The sequence below is a fragment of the Neolamprologus multifasciatus genome, chromosome 8 (genome assembly GCF_963576455.1).
Source record: "Neolamprologus multifasciatus chromosome 8, fNeoMul1.2, whole genome shotgun sequence".
Taxonomy (NCBI): Eukaryota; Metazoa; Chordata; class Actinopteri; order Cichliformes; family Cichlidae; genus Neolamprologus; species Neolamprologus multifasciatus.
This window is the reverse complement of record NC_140446.1, coordinates 7,031,953-7,043,730: the sequence shown is the minus strand read 5'-3', so window position 1 is coordinate 7,043,730 and position 11,778 is coordinate 7,031,953. Positions and strand designations below refer to the sequence as shown.

Below are 11,778 nucleotides of genomic sequence, written 5' to 3'. Positions count from 1 at the left end.
AGGGCACCTACAAAACATTAAGCACGCAGCTTAAATACTGTGGCCAATTGCTGTAATGTGGAACATTAACGCTCAATTGGAGTGATATTTTTGGCCACATGGTAAATTAAGTCCAATATTCCATTTCAGTTCGGTTTTTGGTCTCTAACAACTGCTGAGGGAAATATCAGGCTCTTCTGTTATCTGTGTGTTTGCCATTTTGTGATGAGCAGGTGCTGTAGAGTAGATTTTATTTTACTTTCACTGAAAAAAGATGTAGGAAGCCCAACATAGTGATAGATGGGATTAAACCCATGCCGAGAAATTGCAGCAAGCTGAACAATAATCTGAAACTTACTAGTAAGTTTGAGGGAGCTGGGGGGGAGCCAATTTGCAGGTGATAGTTCTCCATAGGTTCAACACCAACAACATACTTTCCCATTATTGCTTATAAACACCATCCAACCATCCATTTCCTGCCACTTATCCATGTCCAGGTCTATGCAGACACACTCAAGCCTCACTCTCCCCATCCGCCTTCTCCAGCAAGGCGGAACACCAAGGAGTTCCCAAGCCAGCCAAGCGATATAATCTCTCCAGCATCCTGGGTCTGCCCTGGGGCCTACTCTCAGTTGGATATGCCCAAAACACCTCACCTCACACAGGAGGCGTCCTAGTGAAGATAGCCACATCCTCTTTACTGGCTTCTTTTATTATGTTGTAGTAGTGACTTTATTCTGAGCCGATCCTGGATGACCGAGCTCTTCACCCTGACTACAAGGGAGGATTCTGATTTCTGCCATCTGTATCCGCAATCAGCACTCACAGCTCGTGGCCATAGATGAGTAGGAACACATGTCGACCAGTGTATCTGGTTCTGCTTTTGATCACAGATGCTTTAAATAGGAAATGAGTAATGAGTATAAAGCTGATGTAAGACATTTTATAAGTTTCCATTTGTATTTAGGCAGATCTCAAAAATAAATGCTTACTTTTGTAAGGCTCAGTCAGGGTTAGGCATCCGTTTTAGTAAAAAAGAGGAAGGTTACTTTGCTATCAAACGTAAAAATCAAGCACTGATGAGGCTCCAACCAAAATACATCAGTATGGTAATGTGTGTGGTTACCTCGAGCATGACCTGTAATCCTCTCTAACAAAAAGACAGACACAAAAACCAAAAAAAAAAGTTTTTTGGCTTAAAATAACACATGCCTCCTCCCACCTTCCAGAAAAGCCCAAAGCCTGTGACCCTGGCCACCGAGGTGTATCTGGAGGACAGCGAACAGCACGGTCGTGGCGCCAGGCCAGAGGGGTGACGCATATTTGAGTGGCTGAGTGCGTCAGGCTCTGGCTGACAGCACCACGACTCAGCAGTGTCCTGGATGGATGGAGGTGTTATGATGGAGGAAGCAGGGAGAGTGTGTATGCGTGTAACCAAGAGACAGCGAGTGGGAAAAAAAAGGAGAGAGAGCGAGAAAGAAAGAGAGTGATATGCCCCGACTCCCACACTGCCATCCGATGCCGAGAAAAGCTGTGTCGCAGCACTGAGTGGGAGGTCTTCGTTTTAAATAAATAAATAAATAAATAAATAAAAGAAAATGAATACAAGTCTGGAAAAAAGAGAGCGAGAGAGACCACATGAAGCATCTCCTACCTTTAGTCTGACACACCACTGGGGTTACATCACAGAGCAGAGAAGTGAAAAGCATGCAGCAAAAATAAACCAAACGGAAATGGAAGTGCTATAAAGGTTTTGCTTTGGCTGCTTTGAGACTCGGCGAGAGCAAAAAAGGATGAGCAGTGAAATGAAAAACAGTTGATGGCTTCTAGTCTGCCTTGAGGTGTTTCACTGAAGAGTGATGCTTTTGTTTCTTTTCATTTCTTATCCTCGACGAGGGAATGGACCACGAAAAATGAAGAGCAGGCATCCCACCTGTACCACCTACCTCAGTTTAATTTCCCACTGTTTTGTGTTCTTTCCACTATTCCAGTCAATTTTATTTTAACCTTGAGTATTAGCAGATTGAGCCAAGCGGTCAGTCATTCCCCCCCCCCAGTCGATCAGAAAATGACAAAAAAATGAAACCCACATTATATTTTCTAAGACTGAGCCAAAGGCGATGTCTTTAGATTTTTGTTTTGTCTGACCTACAATTGAAAACTTAAAAATATTACTTCAAATCCTATTTTATTCTGTAGTTTAAAAGATTCAGTGTGAGGTTTGCAGTTTGATTCCCAGTTCCTCCTTTCTGCAGAACAACGCATCCTCAGGTGCGGACAAACTAAAGCAGTTTCCGATGTCCAGGAAGTAACTTGGTATCACAGCTGTGTTGCTTTTTGCAGCTGCGTGTGAATGGATGAAAGTCCAAAATAAGCAAAGCAAACTGCGCCTCCTCACAAAAAGGAGCATTTAATGACAAACCTTGTTGCCACCCAGAAGGAGACTGACCACCAGTGTTGGTCAAGTTACTTGAAAAAAGTAATCAGTAACTAATTACTGATTACTTCCCCCAAAAATTAATCCCGTTACTTTACTGATTACTCATTTTCAAAAGTAATTAATTACTTAGTTACTTTTTAAAAACACGATTTACAACCTGAATAGGTAATAAAGCGATAGATCTTTCAGCCAATTCTACTTTTTCTGCATAATCCATCATACAAAATGTAATCAAATGGAAAAGTCTCTTTTTAAAACTTGTTTAATCTTTTAACTTTATGCATCAAGCAAAAATTTAATTATATGCAACATTCTCTGACTGGAAGAAATTTGTTTAACGTTTAAACCTATTTTCTGCACATTCCAGCACATAAAATAAAATATTTTTTTTGTGTTTACACTCACTCTTTCAAATAGATGCAAGTAAAACACAGCAGAAAATAAATAAAATCAAAGACTAGCGGTCCTGTTGCTCTATTTTCACCTGTAAAGCAGGAGTGGGGTAGGCGGAGGTTTACCCTGGTGCAGGTGTGCTGCAGCGGTCAGTGGAAGAAACCACAAGTTTCTCTGTGAATTTCCCATTACGTGGTAGCGCACTCGGTGCTTGCTTGGAGGTTTAGGGGGGTAAAAAGAAGTTTTCTTCCCACGCAGTGAACAACGGACACTAATGTTTTTGTCGCTTTTTACGGAATCAAACTCAAAGTAAGGTCAGTACTTCCACGCTTTAAACGCTACACACTCACACTCTCTCCCGCACTCGATATATTATCCATTGTTGATTTGCACACAGCTGTTGTCACGAACGTCGCACTCGCTTACGTCACTGTCATGAGACATTCTCACAAAAAAAAAAAAAAAAAATCACGGTTTTAGTAACGCAGTAACACAGCGTCCCTACGGGAAAGTAATGGTAATCTAATTACCGTTTTTGCAATAGTAATCCCTTACTTTACTCGTTACTTGAAAAAAGTAATCGGATTGCCCATCTCTGCTGACCACTAGTGGGTTACTGGTACCAGCAGTGTCAAGGACACTAGCAAAAAAAAAAACAGAGAAAAATCCGTTGGGTTAGATAAGCAGCCACTACAAAGCTCCGCTAGCAATCAAAAAATAACATCAGAACAATGAGCGATGAGCAAATTGCTTTATATCTAGATGGGGCTTTAAGTATGGAAGCAAGGACACATAAGTCTTAAGATTAATTACAGTAGTTTGCTAGCCACTAATAAAATGCAGTAAGAAATGGGAGGCCTGCTTTTGAAATAATAACCCACATTTCTATAACAAACCTGCCTCTGTTATTGTTTTAAACTGTACACAAGCTGTGCAATAACTTACAGTGACATGGCTCAGAAAACAGGAAACTGCAGATCAGTCAATTTGGTGATGAATTATTTTAGGTTTGTTGAGAGAACATACTGAAGCGGCTGCTGAGGAAACCTGATTTGTGGTTGTTTGTTGTTCCAGTGCAGCACTAAGAGCAGCATCACCTCTAGTTTCCTTTGACCTCAGGCTGTCCACAGCGAGAGGAGGGGTGTCTGCGACTCCTGCTAGGGTTGCAGATGCCACTCTCTGCACTGATGAAGAGTGTTTAATGAGAAACGCTATGGATCGTGATGAATTCACGCAGAGAGGTTAGAGAGAAAAGCTCCCGCTGCAGTTAGTGCTTCTTCATTATGATGGGAGATATTTACAGCCTTTCGAAATTACTCTCGTGTTGACTGACAGTCATTACCATACAGCAGCTTAAAGAGGAACACTGCTAAATTTGAACCTTTTTCACATTGCTTAGGGGCCCTGTCTGCAGTGTGGGGATTTGTAAGCTTCACAGCAAAACCAGGAATGTGCAGAGAAGTTTGTAACACATCTTGCATTTCGCCAGCTCCACAGAATTAAGACATAATGGATTCCTAAAAGTTCAAAATCAACAATTCTGCCACAGAAAACGCTGAAACACAACACCAGACGAGGACAAACTGCCCATTTTGTTTTGTAAGCAACTGTCAGACATCACTTATTGGAAAAGGTACGCATTAGTTTGCCTGAAGCACCAATTATTTTTCCTGTCTACCTCTGCCTTTTCAGAGATATAAAATTTGATTTCTCAAATGAAAATGCAATGACCTGAAATTATACGCCATTTTAAAATGCAGAGGGATAAAATATAAATTTAATACAATTCAGATGATCAGCGCAATATTCAGTGTTAATAACACAGCTCAAGGCTGTGGTTTAAATACACGCTTTATTACGTACATCTGTTCAACTCCTCGTTAACATGAATATTCCATCAGCCAATCACATGACAGCAACTCACTTCATTTAGGCATTCTGACATGGGAAAGACAACCTGCTGAAATTCAAACCGAGCATGAGAATGGAGATGAAAGGTGATTTAGGTCACTTCGAACATGGTTCAGGATGTTCTGAGTATTTCAGAAACTGGTGATTTACTGATTTTCCCACAGAGCCATGTCTAAGGTTTACAGAAGGTGGTCTGAAAAAAGGAAATATCCAGTGAGCAGCAGTTCAATGGGAGAAAATGCCTCGTTGGTGCCGTAGGTCAGAGGAGAATGGCCAGACTGCTTCTTGCTGATAGGAAGGGAACAATAACCCAAACAACCACTCATTACAACCAAGGTATGCAGAAGAGCCCATTAATCATCTAAACAGATGGGCTACAGCAGCAGACCACATGGATGTCACTCCTGTCAGCTTAGGCTTGAAAACTGAGGCTACAATTAAAAACAGAAGATTGGACAAACACTGCCAGATCTTATTATTGTGTTTCTGCTGCATCATTCAGGTTATAACATGAAAGGGTCAATCCATTCTGGCTTGCAGCAAAGGTTCAGGCTGCTGGTGGTATAATGGTGTTGGGGACATTGTCTTGGCATGCTTAGGTCGCTTTAGTAACAACTGAGCATTATTTAAATAGCACAGTCTACCTAAATATTATTATTGACCATGTTCGTCCCTTTATGACAGGGGTGCCCAACTCCAGGCTCCAGGGACCGGTGTCCTGCAGGTTTTAGATGTGTCCTTGCTCCAACACAGCTGATTTAAATGGCTAAATTACCTCCTCAACATGCCTTGAAGTCCTCCAGAGGCCTGGTAATGAACTAATCATTTGATTCAGGTGTGTTGACCCAGGGTGATACCTAAAACCTGCAGGACGCCAGCCCTTGAGGCCTGGAGTTGGACACCCTGCTTTATGAAAACAATTTCCCCATCTTCTGATAACTGGATAACCCACCATGTCAAAAAGCACAAATCATCTCAAACTGGTTTCTTGAACAGAACATTGGATTCACTGTACTCAAATGTTATACAGAGTCACCAAATCTCGAGATATGCATTTTTAAGTACAGCCAGCCAATCTGTAGCAAACTGTGTAATGCTGTCATGTCAATATGGATGTTTCCAGCACCTTGTTGAATCTGTGCCACAATGAATTACAGCAACTCCAAAGGCAACCGGGGGTCCAATTCAGTACTAGCAAGATGTACATAATAAAGTGGCCCATTTAAACTCCTCTGGTAAAGAAACTAGTACTTATAGTGGGTTTTTTTTTGCCCCCTCTAAAACCACATCCATATGCAGACTGTATGAGCCAAAATTAAAATGACCCTCCCTACCTCCTGAGCCGCAGCCATCCTCAATAGCTTCTCTCGTGGACTCATACAGGTTATTTTGCTCTCCATGCGCTGTCTACATGCATTATGAATAATTATTTTGTTGAGTGGCCATTTGGTGATTTTCATTTTGAAGAGCAATAGCCGGAAAATGAGTCATGCTTTCATAGAATTTCAACTAATTGAGGGATCCTGCACCAACGTAAAACTTTCAAAAGAACAACAAGTGCAGACGCAGAATCCCATTTGCAGGATAGGAACTACTCTCAATAACAGAATGCAATTACTTGTTTATTTATAGTGATTTAATGCTTTTAGACCTTTTTATTTGGGCCTCAGCCGCAGAGTGCACTTCTTCTGGTGGAACACCAGGTAAATGCCGAACAAATAACAGGTACAAAAAAAAAAGGCCTAGCATACAGCATGTCTAAAATGGCCAGAAACACAAAAACAGGACTAAAGAGGTTGTTTGATGTTGGATTGAAAAGCTACGATGGCAGACGAGTGAAGTGTCATTTTGTTTCTCTCCATTTTGGAAAAAGGAGAGAAAGCTTTCAACCTGTTGGGCAGGGCGACAATTAGCGAAAGAAAATGGAAAGAGAGGAAAAGATGCAGAAACAAAGCAAGGTGGCCATTGACTGTGTGGCCATAGTAACAGATGAAGCAGTGACGGTGGAGAGAGGTGAAACAGAAAGACGGCACAGGCTGTCCTTGCTACTGCAACCTCTTCCACGGCGCTCCGTTATTCTTATCGTATGCTTGCCCACAGCGATGCAATAATTCACTTTGCTCTCAGTGTCGCTGCGATGATAGGAGAGGGAAGAACTACATATACCCCCCACACACACATACGCACAAAGCTTATACCCTCAGCTGCATTGGAGATAGGTCTACAACTGCAAACAAGAAGGCCTAAATAATGAAGTACACATTAAATATAAAACAGACTGGGGCATTGAAGAGCCAACAGCAAAGCTTACACGTAGTAGGACGAAAGTAGGCTACAGCATGTGGCTGGATGTCTCATCATCAACATGAAAGCTAGACTCTATTAAACCCTGTGTGTGCTGATGTGGGCTATATTTAGTGTTCAAACATTAATGTGCACATATGCTAACAGAACCCCCCTCTCAGCTTATATTTCTATATATAGATATATTGACAGAAATTTGAAGCCATGGCATTTAATCTGGGGGGATATTATGACCTTATGCTATGGATTTATTTCATATTAGGTTCACTTTTACGTTATATTTTTGCATTTTATCGTTTATTTTGTTTCAACTAATTCTATTTCTTTATCCCAAATACAGCATTTAATGCATTATTTGTTATCTATATATAAAAATAATAATTGTTTATTTCTGGTTTTATATTTTAATGTTTCCTATTGATTTTTATTGATGTTACTGATTTTTTTTCATTGTATTGTTTACTGGCTTAACTATAGTTGTCACAGTAATGTTGAATTTTATTTCTTCTGTCATCTTGTATGTTCTACTTTTGTTTATATTTTTTTTTTTTTTTAAACACTGAAGTCTTTAATTCATTTACCTATATTTATACATGTGCCTTACTGTAATGTTACCATTGTTACAATTTTTATTAGTTGTTTTTCTTATTTTATCTTACAAACAGATACACCTATGGTGGTAAACAGAGTTCAGTGACAGAGGTAACGTTTTAAATTTCAGACAACATAACTGTCAGACATGTGGGCAAAGCCCAAATACTGTACCGATTTAAATAATCCTAGGGTCAGAAGATCATTTAAAATAAAACTGTTGTTTTTCCAAAGTCATTACAATAATGCTGGGGAGGGGGAGGAGGTGGGGTTAGACAATGCTACAAACTCCAGGATATGGGTCAGTGTGTGTCTGTGATGGAGATACAAATATTGCTCTTGGCAGATCCAGCAGACTGGTCTGACATCAATTTTTTATGCATCGCTTCCAACTGGGCACTTAATACTGTTTGGGTGTGCGTCTCATTGTTTAGCACTAATCTATGAGTGCAAGGCTGCTGTTGAAGGGTTTTAGCTTGCTCTGATCATGTGTTTGGATTATATTGCTTTTCCAAAAGCGAAATATCATTATCAGCTGCTTCATATTGTATTTTCTGGTCTATAAGATGTCATCACAGTTTCTTAGAGACCAAGGAGCTCATGAAAACAACAATGGTAGATGAGTTGAGAGAAGTCAAAGTACTAAAGTCTTTCTACCTGCTTAAGCAAGAATGCATTTACAGTATTCATACATATTCAGTTTCACTAAAGCTCAGCAGCCAGTTGACAACTGTTTAGGGACAAGACACCATCTAAACAACCACAGACCACCGATATGATAAATGGTAAAAGGTTCTTATAGAACGCATTTCTACTATACATGAGCACTGAAATTGCTTTATACAACTTGCCTTATTCACCCATCCGCTACACTTTAAGTGCTTTCTATCTAAGATTCCCACATATTCATACTCTGATGGATGCGTGAGAGAGCAACTTGGTTAGCATTTTGCCCAAGGGTATTAGGCATCCAGACTGGAGCAGCCAGAGATCAAACCACCAACCTTCCATTTACTGAGATACATTCATCCCTACAGACCAAAGCCATCAAAATTAGGAATACCTAGCAACCTGTGGTCACCAGGAGGTTGCCAACTGATCTCTGTGCCTCTGCAACCAAGCCAACTCTTTTTATAGTTAATTTATTTGAAATCAAAATACAAAATACAGTAATTACAATAGCAAAAGAGCAAATCCTGACATTTAAGACCCTCAAAGCGGAAAATATTGGCATTTTTGTTAAATAAATTAAAATTAATAATAAAAACATTTCAATCAACTTATAGATTAATTGAGCACAAGTGAGGATGCAGGCATAATGTGTCTTTATATGCGATTTGCACAATCATTAGACCTGTCAAAGCAGATAAGTTCATCCGAAGGCCTGATAAGTCTGTCCTTCCAGTAAGTGTCAGCAGGAGTTACATTTATCGAGCATGGCATTCGTGGCTGGCACAGATTGGAGAGAAAGACGAAGGAGGGGGCAGCAGACAGTCAGACTGACAAACACAGTTATAGACAGACTGTAGGTTTGAATTCAAAGATGGCAAAATAACTGCAATCAAACAGACGCAGTCGGGGAGACGCATATGGACATGCAGCTGGCGTGGGGATAGTCCACGCGTTGGTCCTCCTGTGAAGTGAACCAGTGTTGTGTTTTGCTGTCTTTATCATGCGACGCAAAGCAGCACAATATCCCTCAGTATGTTCAGCTAGCAAGGGCACTTCCTGCTATTCAAAGGCAGACTGCGTTGAACAGCAGTAATGAGCCCATCCACATCAAGAGCCGCAATAAAAGCCCAGCTTCCCAACTGGCAAAAACAACAGGATGCCATTGCAGAAGGGGAACTGATAAGTCCTGTATGGCATCAGAACTTTAAATGTGGGGAGGGGAGACATGTTATTTCACATTTCACACAGCCAAATACACAATCCAGCAGTCTGATTTGTTCATGAAGGATTTAATGGCTATATATGTGCCAGCGTGTGGTAAGTAAAAAAAGATGAATAAATCTGTGCAAAAAGCTGGATGGAAAGTGACGATGAACGATGGCAAACGGTTAGCCCCTGTAATAATGAATATAAATGGATGATGAATGGGTGGAATGAGTGGGACTCGACAAAAAGGAAGATGAGGGGGAGTAAGAAAATAACCACTCCAGAAGGAATGAAAAGAACGGAGGAGCAGCAGGACGGCTGTAAAAAGAAGCTGTGATGAAAAATGTTAGCGCATTTGGATTGATGAAAAGAGCCCAGGGAGAAGTAGCAGTGATGAATGGAGAAGACAACGATGAAGAAGGAAATTACTTTAAGGTGGGAGCACCTGAGAGGCATGAGGTGGACAAGTTTGGTTATGAGATGATGTGGATAAATTGAGACAGAGGGGGATGGGAGAAAGAGAGGGACGAACTGGTGAAGACTCATTAGCCTACGCAGGATTGGTCCATTCAGTCGTTCCCTGCTCTACTGTCTTATCTCCCTCTCTTCTCTCTCCTTTTGTTCTCCAGAAATATCCAAGTGGGTGGGAGAGAGAGTAACGGGGTGTGTGAGAAAGGAGGAGAGAGTTACAGTAAGTGCGATGATGGCAGAGTGAGGGGGACGACAACAGAAAGCGACAGAGGAAGTACATGAGTACAGAGCAGGCCTGCTGTCTTTGAAATATTTTTCCATTATAAAATGCCAATAGTGCGTAAAGGACACCTGATTTCATAACCAAAACAACTCATTACCTCACTCTCAAGTGTCTTCCAGAGAGGCAACAAGTCTGGCTTTAAATAAAGACGCCAGAATAAAACAGTTAAATATATGTGAAACATTTTGCTCATTAGGATTCAGGGAAAACAAGCAGTGGCGTTACATCACACATCAAAGCACACATATTTAATGTGTGATGGAGTTTTTATTATGAATGAATTATAAATTTTTTATGAATTATTATGTCTATTCTTTTATGTTTCATGGACAACAGATGGAAATTAGCCCTTGGCTATAATCTGGCATGTTTACATTCATGTAATTTTTTTTACATTCATGTTCATTAACATGCACTGTCCTAAATAAATAAATTAAATTAAAATTAATTATTTTAATAAGAGAGGGCACTGATCACAAGTCACCCATTTTAAAGGTACATTAGGGAGAAAACACAAAAGGTAGACATGAACTTTAAAGTTAAACATACACACAGGGTGATAAATGAACCACACAACAACAACAGTAGGTCTGGCTGATTTGGGGAAGCATTTGTTGTCTTTCATCAACATACCTTCCAATATTTTACAGATAAATCACTGAACTGACAGAGAAAATACTTTAACTAGCCTTCAGCTTCAGTCCTATCCCAACAGTGCAGTTTTCGTCTCCTATCAGCTGGAATAGTTGATGTCCGCGACACTGAACAAAACCTCAGGAGGAATTTCATGAGGTCAGAGGTAAAAGTCTTAAGCAATTCAACTGCTAGCAATTACCCAAAAGCCGCATTAGTGTCTGCCAAGTTATCACTGAAGTAGCAGCTAGTGGTTTCTTCTTCGGGCTGGTCCCCTTAGAGGTCACCACAGCAGACAATCTGCCTTCTTCTCATGCTATCCATAGCATTCCCTTCTGTTACACTAACCCTTTGCATGTCATGCATGAGCCTCCTCTGTGGCCTCTTTTCCCCATATTTCCAATATATCCATCATCCCTCCTCTGCATCTAAAATATAAGCCTTGCCTTTCTAATTCCATCTCCAACCGGAGTTGTCTGTCTCTCACTCCCAATGAAAATCCACCTCCAGCTTGGCTTCCTCTCTTTCTGTTGGTGCACCCTCTATAGCAGGTCTCACTGCCATCTTGTAAACTTTGCCTTTCACTCTAGCTGCTATCATTCTGTCAAAAATCACTCCTGAAACTTGTCTCCACCCGCTCCACCCTGACTGCACTCTTCTTCAATTCTCTAGTGCATTCTCCATTGCTTTGGATGGTTGACTCCAGGTTTTTAAACTGATCTACCTTCACTACTTGTGCTACTTGCTACCTTTCAACCTCTCACTCACACAAACACTCTGTCTTGCTTCTACCGAGTTTCGTTTCTCTTCTCTCCAGAGCATCCCTCCACGTCTCTGGGCTCTCTTCCAGCTGCTTCCTACTCTCACTACAGATCACAATATCATCTGCAAAGAT

At 40.8% G+C, this 11,778-nt stretch overlaps 1 protein-coding gene across 10 annotated transcripts in view; it reads right to left on the bottom strand.

Annotated features, from left to right (window-relative positions):
* tanc2b (tetratricopeptide repeat, ankyrin repeat and coiled-coil containing 2b) overlaps positions 1-11,778 on the bottom strand; it is a 169,652-nt gene that overhangs the window by 95,985 nt on the left and 61,889 nt on the right. The gene's annotated exons all lie outside the window — the stretch shown is intronic.